This window comes from Artibeus jamaicensis, unplaced genomic scaffold (assembly GCF_021234435.1).
Source record: "Artibeus jamaicensis isolate MK-2021 breed Jamaican fruit bat unplaced genomic scaffold, CSHL_Jam_final contig_797, whole genome shotgun sequence".
NCBI classification, from domain to species: Eukaryota; Metazoa; Chordata; class Mammalia; order Chiroptera; family Phyllostomidae; genus Artibeus; species Artibeus jamaicensis.
This window is the reverse complement of record NW_026521977.1, coordinates 28459214-28475599: the sequence shown is the minus strand read 5'-3', so window position 1 is coordinate 28475599 and position 16386 is coordinate 28459214. Positions and strand designations below refer to the sequence as shown.

Sequence of the window (16386 nt, the reverse complement as noted above, 5' to 3'; positions counted from 1 at the left end):
AATGGGGCTTTCACAACTCAATCGATGGTGACATGAAGTCTGAGTTGGAAAGACAGCCTTGGAGAGATTTCAAAAGCAATTTCAAGTCTTACATACCAAAGATAATTTCTGAGTGCTGAACTGACTGAACATTGCCGGGCAGTGTTTTTCCCTGGGAGCATTTTATTAGTATTTCCTATTAATTCTACAGAGTAACTATATAAATATATTCTTTTGATCTCCTTTCAATCTGGATTTTGACAGGCCAGGATTTTTTTGGTTCATAGTCACATGTTCCCCAAAATGACCTAGGGAAGGGATCAAGGTTTGTACTTCCAAATTGCTAAGAGCTTGCTCATAGAGGCTTTTTATGTAAGTGCCTGAGAAGTCTTCTCTTGAGGGCCTTATTGTGGATTCACAGTGTCTTCCTGGCACAGCTTTGGGAAAGAGTCAAGGATTTTGCTTGTCTTAATGTAAGCCTCATCTTCCCATAGATGACCATCGGGTCAACATAGGAGTTTTCCAGGTTTGCCTTTAGATGTTTCAAGACAGCAAAGTCTGAAGATACATTATGAGGAAACTACACTATTGGGTTGTCACTGGTTTGCCAATTCCAAATTACACAAAAGAGTGACCATAAACATATTTTTAGTTTAAAATGAGCAGAAAACTAAAAAAATACATATAAAGGAAAATAAATTAACAGCCTAAAGGAAGATCTTTTCCTGATCCTTGGACTGTAAGAATCTATAGCAAGTTAATCTAACCTAGGGACAAAAAAGAAGACACAATTTTAATGGCGTTGCACAGCGAAGACCTGTAAAGGGTGGGGAAGGGTAAAATGGAGGCTAGACAGATAATAGACCTATTATGATTGTATCCCTGACTGAAGCCATAAACAAACCAACTCCAGGACTGAGCTTCCCAGTCACTTTCCCTGGCAAAGGAGGAGAATTTAGGAGGAAGACCAGAAAATAAATCAATGAGTCTTACCCATTGTGCACATACATGTCCTCAGAGCCCATGGCACATGGTCACTAGATCCCATCAAATCTTATGAAGTTGCCCTGGCTGGCTCAGTGGATTGAGTACGGGCCTGCGAACCAGATGATCGCAGTTTGATTCCCAGTCAGGGCACATGCCTGGGTTGCAGGCCAGTTCCCAGTGGGGGACACATGAGAGGCAACCATACATTGATATTTCTCTCCTTCTCTCCTTCCCTTCCCCTCTAAAGATAAATAAATAAAATCTTTTAAAAAATCTTACGAAGTTGACTCAGAATTAAGCTAAGACTTTATTGATCGTAAGAATGGTCATGAAGGAAGAAAGGTAAAGTACTAACTGAAGGCTGGCACAACCCAGTTCCCCAGCATATACAATTCACAGGCTTTTTAAAAAGAAAATATGACTGCAATCTAAAATCCTCTTCGTGATAATCAAATATGAGAGATGAGATCTCTGGATAGTAAATAGGAGCAAGAAGAGTAGAAGTCAAAACCACAAGTTAGTAAATTTCAGTAAAAAAGTCTTTGAAAGGCAGCTCTACGTTCACCCAGCAAAACATTAAGCATCATTCTCTTGAGACTCACTCTAACCTTACATACACAGCTTTCTTCATGGAAGGACTGACATGTTGTCATTGTAGAGTTTTTCAATGTTCATGTGTTTTAATCCATCGGTAAATTCCACTGCTGGAAAGTTTACTTTGTATCTGAGTACTATTTATATACATCAAATAGTAGTGTAGTGTTTTAATGCTCTACACGTTTTGTTTTTTTTCCCCCCACCAGCATTGGAAATGTATTCAATATAAATAATTCCAAAGAAGGAAGAGCCTTTTTGGATCTCTCTCCTTCTCTGGGCTGCTGCTGTAGAACCACACTGCTTCTAACTTTACCATCCAGCCCAAAGTGTGTATATTATCCTACAGTGCTGTGAGACCAGGTTACAAAAGAACAGAATAAAACATCAAAAAAAAAAAAAAAAGAACAATAGAATTGCAACAGTAAAACCTAAACTGGCTCATCATTTTGGCTGCTTAAGGCTTAACTCTACTTCCTGGACTTCCTAATAAGAGGACTCATGGTACTGCTAGTTATCTTACGCTAGGTTTAGGCCTGATTTGTTTCTCAGAGCCCAAAGCCAAGGTAAAGATCAATATCCTTCCCTCACTGTTTTCCCGTCTCCACTCCATCTTACCTTCCAGAGGGTGGCTACCCAATACAATAATCAACACCATAATGGTGAATTATTGAGTCTTAACGCCAATTCGTAGGCAGTGCAGGTGCATCCCAGGATGATCTTTACTTCTGCCCACCAGTTTTTCTTTTTTCAGGTTGTCCTTCCTTCCTGTACGCTTGAGGGTTTCAACTGATCTCTTATGATCTCTTCTGTCCAATAGACTTTTCTATAAGAACAAGTGTACTGTCGTCACACTGAAGCTTAACCCACACTTGAAACAGTTCTCTAAATAAATTTACCTGAAGAGATGCAACTTTACCAGCAGAATAAGCCTAAACCACTTAAAAAAATTTTTTTTGATCCTCGCCCAAGGATATGGTCATTGATTTTACAGAGAAGAAGGGAGTAGAGAGAGAGAGAAAAAAAAAATTGATGTGACCAATCAGTTGCTTACTGAATGGGTCCCAGGGACCAAAACCACAATCTAAGTATTTGCCTTGACTGGGAATCGAACCCACACCCTTCTGGTGCACAGGATGACACTCCAACCAACTGGGCCACCCAGCCAGGGCCTGAAAGGAACTTATCGAAGATGTCAAAGTAACAAAACAGGAACCTAGTCCCTGGCACTGAATGGCCACACCTTACCCTGGGTTGTAATCTCTGGATTTCTTTTAAATGACAGAGAAAGAAATCCGTCATTATATATATACATATATATATATAGTCTGTCATATTATATATATATGAAATTGTCAGTTCATATATAGTTATATGTATACGAATTATCCCTTAAACATTTTCAGGAACCTAATAGAGGAGATTGTTTAAAAATAACAATAGACACTTTTTCCTTCTGGGAGCATGCTGTGTCTTTCCCTTTCCTCTCTTCTTCCACTAAGGTGTGCTTCCTCAGCCCTTCTCTCTCCTCAATTCCAAGGGCCTTTCTTTTGTTTCTCTAACTTGTTTCCTGAGCCTAGGGCAGCCCAGCTGGCTCACTTCTATCACCTCTGCAACTTGCTAAATACACATTCTCTTATAATTTGGAAAAAATAGCCAATAAATTATAACACTAATGTTATAATGTATTTCATTTTGATTGGGTTATAAACTCTTAAGGAACTATCTTGTTTTCTTTTTATGTCTTTACTCTCTCAGTCTCCTTCCTTCTTACGGGGAGGTGCAGTAAACTGTATTATTGCTAATGCTTGGTAATCAATATTTGTACTGATCTGACTGTACGATTTATTTGAATTGTACCTAGGGTGTACATATTAATCCATATTTGTTCCTAACATATTTGGTTGTTTACTAAGAGACCACAGAGAGGCCATTGTTGTGACGATGAAAATGCCAACACACTTTGGCAGGTTCTGAACCCAGAGACTCGATCATTATGTAAGAAACTTGTCTGTGGTTGTAGGCCGTTCGAAAAAAATAAAAGAGATAGGCAGTACAGGTGTTATTTTTTTCCTTTCCCCTGTCTTAAGCACTACACAACCCTGAATTTTCCCAGCTTCTCCTTGCTATGCTTATGAGATCTAAATTGGAGTTTTAATAGACTTTTCACTTTGTTCCTCAGTCTGGATTCTCTCTTTGTGCCTTTGTCATATGTATGCGTACACATACATACATCTGTAGCTATGTATCTATAAATTTTTTTTTTTTTACCTCACTGGTCCGTGAGGAAACTAAATATCAAATTTGCTCAATTGGGATAGTGTTGGGAGTCCGTAAGATAGTAGCTGAACAAGTGTTCAGACAAGTGTTACTGTGCTATGGACTGGATCTTCAACACTCTCAAGAAAAACTCCAATTCTCTAAACAGTTTAGCCGGCAACCGACACAGAAAATGGCAGAAGCACAGGTTTTCTTTACTCCTTGGCTTATGATCCATCTGGGTTTGTTTGTTTATGGCTTGGACAGGAGCCGGGCTTCGAGTAGAACCGAGATGTTTTTCGGCGCTCGACTGCAGTTCCTTGAACGACTGCGCGGGCGCTCCTCCTTTGATGTCTGGGACGTTCGTGTATTCGGTGATCTTTTGCGCCGTCTTCTCGCTTGATGTCTCCTCAGCGGCGGTGGCGCCGGGTCGAAGGCTGACTTATACCCGCGAGGCCCCGCGCTCGGGCTGCTTTCTCCCGCTGGTCGGTAGAGCGGACCCTCGCTTCCTTTCTGCCTCTACTTCCTGTTCGTGGCTCCGTCCCCTCGCTGGGCTGCAAACCGAGCCCCCGACCGCCTTGCAGGTAGGCCCGGGAGGAGCCTGGCAGGCCCGGCCCGGCATCCTTCCGCCGTCTGGCTGAGGAGACCTTGGCGCCGGCGGGTGGGCGGGCGGGTCGGCTGCGGAGACGCAGCCAGAGGAGGAGCTTCCCGGCTGCGTTCGGGGGCGCGGTCGGAGAGGCGGCGGGGCACTGAGGGAGAAGCCGGAAGGAGAGAGCGATGCCGGGGCTGCCCGGTGAGGTGCGGTAGGCAGGGCATGCCGGGTCCAGGGCGGGCGTTGTCACCCCAGGCGCGGGGGGACCTCGCTTCCCAGGGTCGGGTAGGGCTCTGTGCGCCTCGGCCCCGCGTGCTGTCTCCTCGCTCCCGCCCGGCCTGTCCTGTCAGGACTCGGTCGCGCCGGGCACCCCCGATGAGGTCGGCCTTTGCGGGGGCCCTGAGAACGGCGTGTTCTGTCCTCACCTTTTCGGGGGGAGGCAGAGGAGCCGAGGCTGCGGTCCGGGGTGTGACTCCCCAGCGGATCCTTGACTGCGACCTGCCGGGCGGTTTCTCCTTCCTGGGAACACAGCCTTGTCCCCGGCGACTCCCCTCGCGAAGGGACTGCGCGACCTTTTGTCGGTTTTGCGCCTCGACGCCTGGGTTATTTTCGCCAGAATAACAGTGCCAGTTCCCGGTCTGTTTCTTGAGAGAAAACGTCGTTCGTTGTTCAGTCTGCGTTCTGGCCGGTACTTCGGTCCCCTTCCCTTCAGCCCGGCTCTCCGCGGTGACGGTCTGGCGGTCACCGTTCCGAAGGCAGGCGTCTGTCCTGAGAGACGTTGGTTTCTAAGGAGAATCCACGCCCAGGTTCTTTCTTCCGAGCAGTCGTTTGACTTTTGAGTCGCGGTGTAGTTACTGCCTGGGCCGTCGTTGGAAAAGTTGCGTGTGTAACCCTCACGCAAATGTGGAGATATTTTCATCGAAAGTGAACATTCTGGGAACTCCCTGTTTACCTTTCGTCCCCCAACTTGGAGCCTTTGGGGACTAAGTGTATTTAACTCATTTTTATTTTCCTGGGATTCAGTGTCGTGGTGCCGATTTGTGTAACTTGTGAGAAAAATAACCAGCGGGAGGTCGTTCTGGGTTGAAGAAGTATTTCCGTAGAAGGTAGAACAGTAGGAGCGTGGTTTGAAGGGAGCACGGACTACATTTCCTTTCCTCCTCCTCGGATAGGAGCTCTCCGAGTCCTACGTTCCTTTAGCAGTTTTAGAATCTAACACGAGGGGGGAAAGATCGCTGTTCCGGTCGTTTGTTTTTGTTTTTCGTTTTCGGTGAGGTCAGCAAGATTTGCATGAAGGGCCCTTGGCGACGAGCGATTTCCTAGTTACCAGGACTCCCCGCTCCCGGGAAGGGATTGGGGAAGAGCCCCCAGACGATCTTCCTGGAGACTCTACGCGGGGCAGTTCGGCTTAGAATGTGCGTTTGCTGAAAAAGGCTTTCACGGTGGAGGAGACTTGGTGGCAGAGCAGAGACTTGAGAGAAGGAGGGACACTGCCCGCGCCCCCCCCCCCATTGCCAGGTTTGCCCAGAATTTGGAGGCAGTGTAGTGGCTCATCGGCTCCTAATGAACACTACGTAGTAAATGGAGCTTGCTGTGAGAGTCCGAAACACATGCTAGAACACTTTGTTGTGTTTTATAGGAAATAATTAGCAGAGGTTTAAGTTGAATTGAGGAAAAGAAATTTGGTGATTGTGGTAGGGAGGTTATACGAATACAGCCTCATACCAGCTTCTCCCCTGCTTTGTGATAGAAACTCACTCAACTTTTCTTTTTCTTGGTTGAATCTTGTGCTGTTCTGTCAATGTCAGATCAAGCTGTGTCCTCTGGCATTTCCTTTCAGAAGTTCAGTCTCAGGATGTGGCTGAGTAATTCTATCTTCTCTTTCAGTGAGAAAGTTCTCTGGGATTTAGTAAACATGTGAACTTTGAATGTCTTCTTCAACTTACCCTGGAAAGAGTTATGTGTATCGGTTGAAAGTAACTGGTTACTTTCATTAGAAAAGTAATAACTTAGCTTTATACTATATATTTTCAAAGTATTTTCAACATGTATTAAGAAGTTTATGAAACTTTTGTATTTTTGATCATGGTCCTTTAAGCTGCTTATTAATACTGAATCTATACATTTATGGTCTTCAAGGGTCTTCATGAATGTGGACAGTATATGTTGATAATTTATCTTACTCTTAAAGGAATTAGAGAAAAGGTTTTGTTGTTACCACGCTTAGGTCTCCTTTAAAGCTATGTCTTAAGCCCTGGCTGGTGTCGCTCAGTGGATTGAGCACGGTCCTGTGAAGCAAAGGGTCGCTGGTTCTGTTCCCAGTAAGGGGAAGGGAGGGAGAAAGAGAAGGAGAGAAACACTCCTCTGCTGCCTCTCATACACCTCCCAACCGGGGACCTGGCCCACAACCCAGGCACCTGGGAATTGAACCAGTGACCTTTCCTGACCCAGTGAGCCACACCAGTCAGGGAGGATAGTGTTATTTTTGAATGGGATGCAAATCTTTTTGCCCAGTGGTTTGGTTTACTACAAAAAAAAAACCAACTACCAAAAAACCTCCCAAAACATAAAGTTCCTTTAATCGTAGGTCATTCTCATTTCTTTCTCCAATTGTTCCTCATAAACCTAAAGAGAACTTTTCTGTTTCTTGTCATAATTTCTGTTTATACTGAGGTACTATGGTATACGACCTGTTCTGTGGCTTTAGAGTGATTTATATTTTTTACATTTTAAAGCCTGTTCTCTCCCTCAAGTTAATTAGATATATATTTTTCCTTTTTCCAAAACTAAGATAGAAAAAAAAGTTTGTGATCAGTTTTTGTCAGTGTGTATTTATGTATCAAGTAATATGCGGCAATCTGCCAAAGTGATGTGGCAAGAAAAAAAAAAGATTAAGGAATCAGGAGACCAGGGTTTAACTCCTAGGTTTACCAGCTTAACTAGCTGAGAAGTCTTATACAAATTTTTAAAGGAGGTTTGGGGAAGGTTACTGTCCCTTACATGTGTTTAATCTCATTTAATACTCATAATAGTCCTTCAAGGTAGATTTTATTTTCCTGATGGATACTGAACTCAGAGAGAGTAAATAGTTTGACCAGGATCACACAACAAGTGTGTAGCAGAGCTGGGCTTGAGAGCCAAGGCTTTGAATGCTTTTATGAGTCTAGTCATTTATTTATTTTTTAAAAGATTTTATTTCTTTATTGTTAGAGGGGAAGGAAGGAAGAAAGAGAGGAAGCGAAACATCAATGTATGGTTACCTCTCACGCATACCCTCACCCCACCAAGGACCTGGCCCGTAACCCAGAAATGTGCCCTCAGTGGGACTCGAACTGGCGACCCCTCGCTTTGCAGGGTGGCACTCAATCCAGTGAGTCACACCAGCCAGGGTTATGAGTCTATATTTAAAGAATGGGAAAGAGAACACTTCTATCATAATTCTTCTGTTGAAAAAGTACATGAAGCTTCTTTGAAAAGATAGAGTGCTCTTCACATGTTAACTTCCATGCTATCTTACAGCAACAATGAACAGATGTCATCTAGATTCTTGGACTACTTGTTATTTTCGAGCCTCCATTATGCTTGACAGTTAAGGAGAATAGAGGTGATAAACATTAAACCATCATTGAAAGAGCTTACTAGCATGATGTGGAAAGGAGTAAGTGCATGGAAGTGCTAGAGAAATATGAAATTTAGGTGCTGCATGTTTAGATGGAATGAGACTAAGCATATTTACCCCTCTCTCCCAGTCAGTTCCGGTTTGTGTGTCTATAGATTAATGTAGGATCTTTTCCAGCCTGTTCTGTCTCTTCCTTTGCTCTTGGGGTTGATATTTCCACTTTTCCAACTAAACTTTTCCTCTTCTTCATTGAGTGTTTTTTTTCTACTGTGTTTATTCCAGAGGTATGAAGTATGCCTTCTATACCTTTGGAACTATTTTTTTTATTGTGAGCCTGTATTTCAACCCTTACCATTTTTTTTGTCCATCCAGCAAATATTTGAGTGCTCATTAGATGTCAGTATACAAAGGTAGACGTGAGGGTTCTTGTTCTTATGGAATTTATTCCAGTGGGAAGCACAGTTGACCAGGTATCTGATGAATACTGAAATTTAGGCTGTGCTCTGAAAGAAATAATCTGGGGCTGACAGAAAGAGATGAAGGAGTGAGGAGGGCACTGTGTGTTCACAGGGATTGCAGTTGCCAGTCATGACATCCTTAATCCCCCTAAAGTTGTGGTTACAACATACCACCATTCAGTAAATTATAGTTCCCCCCTGCTGCAATCACAATGGAAGTCTTCATTTAAGATTGCGACATGTAATAGTTGTCTGTTACTTAATGTATGATGACACTGGGCTTGCTGTGGTAAAGGATAACTAGGGCTTATAAATATCTGATGTGCTTGCCTAATGAGTTTAATATTTTAATTCTAATGTGACCTAAATTTAATTAGTTCTAATTTTTTCCTCAAATAACTATTCTTTGGAAGTTGGGATCAGTGAATTTGAACACTAGATATATGCCATGCCTTCAGGTGTATTTGTAGCAGGGAGTAAGCTGAAGTGCCTTATATAAGGCGACAGACTTAGGAGAATTGTCATGAGTTTGAGAGAGGAAAAATGTAGCATCTGCTGAGTGTTTATATAACAATATCTAAAATCTTGTTTGGTGCCTTCTAAGAATTAAAAGTATCTTAAAAATTTTTAATTTATTGATTTTAAATATATATTTTTTAGATTTTATTTATCTATTTTTAGAGAGAAGGGAGAGAGGGAGAGAAACATCGATATGTGAGAGAAACATTCATTGGTTGCCTCTTGCACACCTTCAACAGGGGACCTGGCCCACAACCCAGGCTTGTGCCCTCCCTGACTGGGAATCGAACCGATGACTTTTCAGTTCGCAAGCTGGCATTTAGTCCACTGAACCACACCAGCCAGGGCTATTTATTGATTTTAGGCAGGGGGTGTCGAGAGAAAGAAAGAGACAGACAGACATCCACGTTGACCCATTGCTCTATTCATGCACGCATCCATTAGTTGACTCCCATCCTTTGGTTTTGACTCATGTGCCCTCACCAGGATGGAACCCATAACCTTGGCTCATCAGGATGATGCTCTAACCAACTGAACTACCTGGCCAGGGACCAAGAATTAAAAGATCTTGCAAACATTCTTAGGGCTAATTGGAATCTCTTTTTTTCTTTTCCTTTTTTAAAAAAATTCACAAAAATTTTTTTGAGAGAGAGAGATATTGATTGATTTGCCATTCCACTTATTTATGCATTCATTGGTTGATTCTCATATGTGCTGTGACCAGGGATCTAACCTATAACCTTGATGTATCACCTTGGGGTATAAGAATGACGCTCTAACCAAGTGGGTTACCTGGCCAGGGCCTTTTTTTTTCCTTTTCTTTTTTCCTGTTTCATTTTGTTTCATTCCCTTCCCTTCTCTCTCTCTCTTTTTTCTTTTCCTTTGATAGAGAAAAGAAGAGGGTAAGAACTGAGCTTTGGAACATAGCAACATTTAAAGATTGAGTCAAAGGGGAGAAATTGTGGGTTTTGAAAAGGAGACCCAGTGAGGGATCAGAAAAATCCCAACAGTGTCACACTGAAGAAAATGGGGGTTGGGGAGAAATTTTTTAAAAGTAAGGAAGCTTGGTCCCTGACCACGTAGGTTTGTTGTCCTGACAGACTGAGGTTGTGAGTTTGATTCCTGGTCAGGGCATATACAAGAACCAACCAATGAATGCATAAATAAGTAGAACAACAAATTGATGTTTCTCTCTCCCCCCACCAAATCAATCAATAAAAAAAAAAGTAAGGAAGCTTGTTACTTGTTTGCATTTCTGCTAAGAGGTCATTTTAGATAAGAATAGAGAATTGACATTTGGCTTTGGAAACAAGGAGATCATCAGTAATATCCATAAATGATCTTGAGGAAAGGCAGAACCGGATCAGGCTGAGAAGTGAATGTGAACTGAGGAAGGGGGAACAAGCACTGTAGAGGGTGGAATCATACTTATTTCATTTCACAAGCATTTTATTAGACAGCCATCAGCTCGCTCAGCCCAGAGAAATAATTGCTGCCCAGAGCTTTCTGGAAGCCAGGGGCATGCTCCCTGGGCCTTCTTAAGGAATCCAGGTCTGCAGGGCCTCAGTTGAGTTCCTTCTGTGGGAAGTACTACTCTGACTGGCAGTTGTGATGGCAGCCACAAACACTGTGAACTCTTTGAAGTCCACCATGACGTATCCATTGGTGTCCAGGTCCTTGAGCAGTTTGTCCACAGCCTCCTTGTCCCTGCTACTCTGCAGGAAGCCTGGCAGCTTCTTCTCCAGGAGCACCTTCATTTCCCCCTTGCTCAGGCTTTGAGAGTTGTCATCTGTGCCCTCATACTGGGTGAAGACCTTGATGATCAAGGCCATTGCTGTCTCCAGTTGCGACATGGTGGTGGCTGTGGATCCATGTCCCTCAGGGTGGCTGGTATGGCTGAGGAAACCTGGAATCATATTTTTATCTGTTGAATTAACTGAGGTAGTTTCACATTTAATGATTTCATCATTTGTTTATTTCAGTTTCCCAGGATAAACATGTATTCTTCCATGAATCAAAGTTACTTTATTTTAGGCATGTATGCCAGTGATACAATGAAACACCTAAAATTTTGTTGAGTTGAAGAGGACTAATATGTGTGTTTGATTTGGGGGATATTTCTGGAAAGTATCCAGCTATGTACTATGAAAAATAGAGGCATTTATTGAAGAAGATACAAGATACAAGAAACACTGTACATAAGACAATAAATGACATCTCAGTCCCCTTCAAACTAGGCACCTCAGGACCTCACACAGTTCTCCCAGTGTCTCTTCCACTGTTCAAAACACTTTGCAGAATCCTTTGTTGGAATAATCATCACCTTTCCTGTTGTATTTTCCTGAATCTCATCAGTGGTCTGAAATCTCTTGCCTTTCAAAGGTGATTTTAGTTTTGGGAAAAGCCAGAAGTCACAGGGCAATCTGGGCTGTATAGCTGAGTCACCTGGGTGATTTGATGTTTCACCAAAAAATTCTGCACAAGAGGAGGAGAGGTGATGCATGAGCGGGTGTGTTGTTGTGAAGTTGCCAATCAGCAGTCGCCCATAGCTGCGGCCTTCTGAATCATCCAAATAGTTTCCATGGAGGAATGTTCAAGCTTAATGCAAAATTTGATGCAGATGCCTTGCTCTACTTGCTCAGTCATTTTAAAAGTGATGGCTACACAGTACAGATGCTTGCTCAGCAGTGTCTACTGCCCCACTGACTAATATTGTGAAAATGTCATTGTTCGTGCATGTACATTCCAGTCTTCTCTCCTTGATTGCCAGGTTACATTGGTTTTGGACAAACTGTTCTTGTTACATTAACAATGGTTGGACTTTTTCTGGACAGATCTTGTCGTATATGTCCTTCAAAAGGAGAACAAATAACAGTAATACTTAGATTGAAACTTAGGGTGTTTTGAGAAAACTTGAATGGGGAGTTGGAAGTTGAAGCAGCATATATGTGCTTCCTTCCCCTGAATGCCCTTCAGATTAAAGTAAGAGGTAAAGTCCGTACTGAGGGAGAGAAACCTAGAAAGCAGCATTGTCTGAACGAGTTCCAAATACAAGATAGGTGGCAAAATTTTGAGGATTTTGTAATACAAGTAACAAAACAGGCCAGAGATATTTTAGGAACAGAAGAACATTTCTTTGCAAAATAGGTAGAAAATATTAGCATCTGAATTTTACCATCTATTTGTTTTATATTTTCAATTTTTAAAAATTCTCACTTGAGGACATGCTTATTGATTTTAGAGAGGGGAGGGGAGGGAGAGAGAAAGGGAGAGGAACATTGATTCGAGAGAGAAACTTCAACTGGTTGCTTCTTTTATGTGCCCAACCTGGGACCAAACCTGCATCTTAGGCATGTGCCCTGACCAGAAATCAAACACTCGACTTTCCATTTTACAGGAGGACACTCTAACCAACTGAGCCACACTGGCCAGGGTGAGTTTTACCATCTATTTAAACAGTGATTTACTATCTATTTGAACATGATTAGTGCTTGAAGGATTTTGAAGTTGATTATAAAGACATAGAAAAAAAAGATATTTAGGGAAAAGTCAAAGCTACCAAATTGCCTTGGGTAAACTTTGGGAAGAATGAATGTATTTTTTGCCTAATGGTAAAGAATAAGAGTCCAATAGAGTTGGTTCTTTACCCATTATGAGTTGTGAATTGCTTCAGTCCTTGCTTTAACTGTTTGTTCTCCTCTGTAAGTCTTTATAATATTCCTTTTCTGTCATTAAAAAAACCTAATGATTGTAGTGGAGTCTGTTTTTTATTTCATTCATTCAGTCAGTTTTTACTGAATGTCTGCCTCTGTGATAGGTAGTGAGAGTACCATAAGAACTGATTAGAACCAGTGCTTATTGAAATGCTTTGAGCCAGGTACTATACTAAGTGTTTTGTGTCACTGGTTCTTTTCATTCTCATGACAACTTTATGATGTAGGTACTTTTATTCTTCCCATTTTATAGATGTTGAAATTGTGGCACAGAAAAGCTAAGTAGTTTGCTCAAAGTCATAGAGTTAGTAAGTAGCAGAACCAGAATTTGAAACCCAAATAGCCTAGCTCCAGAGTCCCCTGCTCTTAATCCCTAAATTATATTGATTCTAAACTACAAACAATTCTAAACTTTCTAAACTACTACTTAGTGCCACTGTACTAAGACTGGAGTGAAAAAAATAGACATTGTCCATGCCCTTATAGAAATTATAGCCCAGAGGAGAGAATCAGGTAAAAAAAAAAAAGCACCAGTAAATATGTAATTGCGGAGTGTGAAAAGTCCCATGATAGGTAAGTAAAAAGGAGATTATAATAGAGGAGCATGAATTAAATTGGAGCTTTGGGGAGGTTTCTCTGAAGTGATACTTAAGAGACTAGAAGGATGAAAAGGGAAGGTAAAGGCAATGTCACATAGGACAGGCCTGGGGTGGGAAAGACCTTAGCATATTTCAGACACCGAAAGGAGACTGATGTGGTTGGCATACAGTGGAGGAGGAAGGGCTTAGTACATGGATAGAGACTTAAAGCAGGACTGCGTTGAGTTTGGATTTCTTTTTAAAGTATAATTGGAAGCCTTTGAAGGTTTTAAGATGAGTGTTGTGGCCTTATATGATTTTAAAAGATTTCTCTGGCTACATTGTGGAAATTTTTGGATAAAAAAATTGGAAATTATGGAAAATTTGGAAAGAGAAGAGAGGAAAGTAGGATAGTTGGAATGTCTTACAGTGATCCGGGCAAAAGATGATGATGGTTTGGATTAGACTGTAGGCAGTGGGGATGGAGGAAAGTAGAAAGGTTCAGTAGATATTTCGGAACCAGGACAGGCAAGACCTAATGGATAGTATATGTGGGAAGAGGTGTCAAGTATGATCCCCAGATTTCTGGCAAGAGCATCTGGGTAGCTGAAGTTGCCATTTCTGAGATGGAAACACTGGAGGAGGAGCAGATTTTGATTAGAGTTGGGGAGTTGGAATGAAGACCTCAATTTTAGTCATGCTAAATGTGAGATGTGGGAAAACATACAAGTGGAGACATCAGGCAAGCAGCCTTTGAGCTAAGGCTCAAAGTGGTGCTGGAAATAAATCTGGATGCTTTTGGTATATAGGTGGTATATACAGGCAAGAGAAGTGGAAGAGATTACCTGGAGGAAAGGTATGTATAGTTTATCAGGAAGAGTGTTCAGGATCCATTTCTAAGGAACTTAAGAGAAAAAAATCTCAGAAATTGAAAGAGGAGGAGCATGTTTCAAGAAGGAAGTAATCCACCTGTATTTTGGTATTTTAGCAACATAGAAATCATTGATAATTGTAGTAAAAACAATGTTGGAGGAAAGTAGGGCAAGAAGCCAGATTGGAGTGGTTATAAGAAGTGGGAAGGGAGGTAGTGGAAATGGTTTGTATATTTGGATTATTAGAATGTCTGCATTCCCATAAGGAGTAATACTTTAAGAAGAAGTAATACAATAAGGTCCTATCAATAGGGACCTTATTGTTCCAAAAGGTAGGAACAATACCTTTTCATTTTTGTGTTCTTGACTGCTTAGCTTTGGTGCATGCCAGGAGGAGTTATTAAAGGAGAAAGGGGTGAGGGATGAGGATATTTGCAACATAGGGAGGGTAATGATTCCCATGGTTTCTATATGTGGCCTGGGAGTTTAGTGTTTATGTACTTTTGAACTTGGCTATTATTAACCTTTCTTTTTGTACCTTATTGTACCTAGTGGGTCTTTGTATTTTGGTATTAGCTTTTAAAGTTTATTCCTTACTTGTATTTTTTCTTACTGTTCTCCTGTGTTATTGTTGCTATAGTTAATTAGCCGATATGCTTAATTATTTACTCTATCTCTTTATTCATTCACTTATTTAATGGCTCTTATTTCCATATAGGATACTGTATAATTGTGACTCTAGTCTTGATTTTGGTATCTATTTTGTTTCCCATTTGCATATTCTTTGCTCAGAGTTTAGTTGGCTATATTGAAATAACATTAAATATTTGGCTACCTTCTACCTGGAATTTTATATTGTGATTTTCCTGGGAAGGGCTAGGCATTTTATGCATATCTTCCTTGTTAGCTCTTCTCACATTCTTTTTTTTTTTAAAAAAGATTTTATTTATTTATCTTTAGAGGGGAAGGGAAGGAGAGAGGGAGAGAAATATCAATGTATGGTTGCCTCTCGTGGGTGCCCTACTGGGAACTGACCTGCAACCTAGGCATGTTCCCTGACTGGGAATCAAACCGTGATCCTTTGGTTCATAGGCCTATGCTCAATCCACTGAGCTAGGCCAGCCTGGGCCTCACATTCTTTAAAAAAATTATTGATGTAACACAAAATTATCCATTTTGAAGTGAATAATTAAGTGGCATTTAGTATATTCACAATCTTGTGTAACTGCCATCTCTGTTTAGTTTCAACACTCCAAAGTAAAATTTGTTTTCAAAATAAGCAGCTTCTTTTCATTCCTCCGTTCCACCAACCACTGGAAACCAGCAATCTCTATTCTGTTTTTATGGATTGACCTGTTTTGGACATAATGGAATCATATAATATACATATAACCATTTGTATATGTATATACCATAATTTGTTTATCCATTCAGTCATTGAACACTTGGACTGTTTTTATCTTTTGGGTATTGTCAGTAATGCTACTGTGTGTTTGTGAGATGTGTGGACATGAACTTGTTTTCAGTTGTTTTAGATATGTGCTTATGAATGGAATTGCAGGGCCATAGAGTGTGTGTGATTTGAGAGTTGTTGGCTGGGTTTAGATTGGGATTGAGAATCTTTTCCTGTATGTTTAATTTTTTGAGGAACTGTGTTACCCTAACATACTGGCTTTATTATTTGCATTTTACTGATGGTATAATTGAGGCACAACATCTGCATCATCTTCAGAGCAAGTCAGTGATGGAGCTGGGAATTTAAGACTTAATCATGTTCTTTGTCTAAGGTGACCCATTTAAAGACATGTCGCATTTACATGAAGCTGTTTGAAATGGGCTTCCTATATTTTATAATGTCTTGAAGAGATATTGTTCAGGTGCTGTTAAGCAGATGTTTTCTTTCCATAGAGGACAAGACAAGAGGGAATATGTTTTAATTGCAACAGAAGGGATATAGCTTACAAATTAGAAAGAACTTCCTGACTGCAAGATGCTGGAATGTTACCAAGGGAGGTTGTGAAATTATCTTCCCCTAAGACTTAGTATCTATCTTTCTAGGATGATTTTCTCTAGGTTTGGGCTTGTTTAGAAATTAAGGAGGTAACAAAGATGACTTGCTGAAGTCCCTGGAAACCCCAGAATGTAGTTGTGTGATAGTTAATCAAAACAGTATTTCTGGCATTTTAATTAATATATTTTCATTTTCCTTATGAAGA

At 41.1% G+C, this 16386-nt stretch overlaps 1 protein-coding gene across 14 annotated transcripts in view; it reads left to right on the top strand.

The window, feature by feature from the left end:
* Positions 1–4189: 4189 nt before the first annotated feature.
* Positions 4190–16386, top strand: part of AMBRA1 (autophagy and beclin 1 regulator 1) — a 179668-nt gene continuing 167471 nt past the window's right edge. For 8 of the 14 annotated variants that reach the window (XM_037166185.2, XM_053673118.1, XM_053673120.1 and 5 more), the window contains exon 1: positions 4190–4403. The gene's annotated coding sequence lies outside the window, so the exon portion shown is untranslated. Of the gene's footprint in view, positions 4404–4541; positions 4618–12404; positions 12441–16386 lie in introns of those variants that run through there. The other 6 variants (XM_037166190.2, XM_037166189.2, XM_037166188.2 and 3 more) reach the window with 4 other exon arrangements.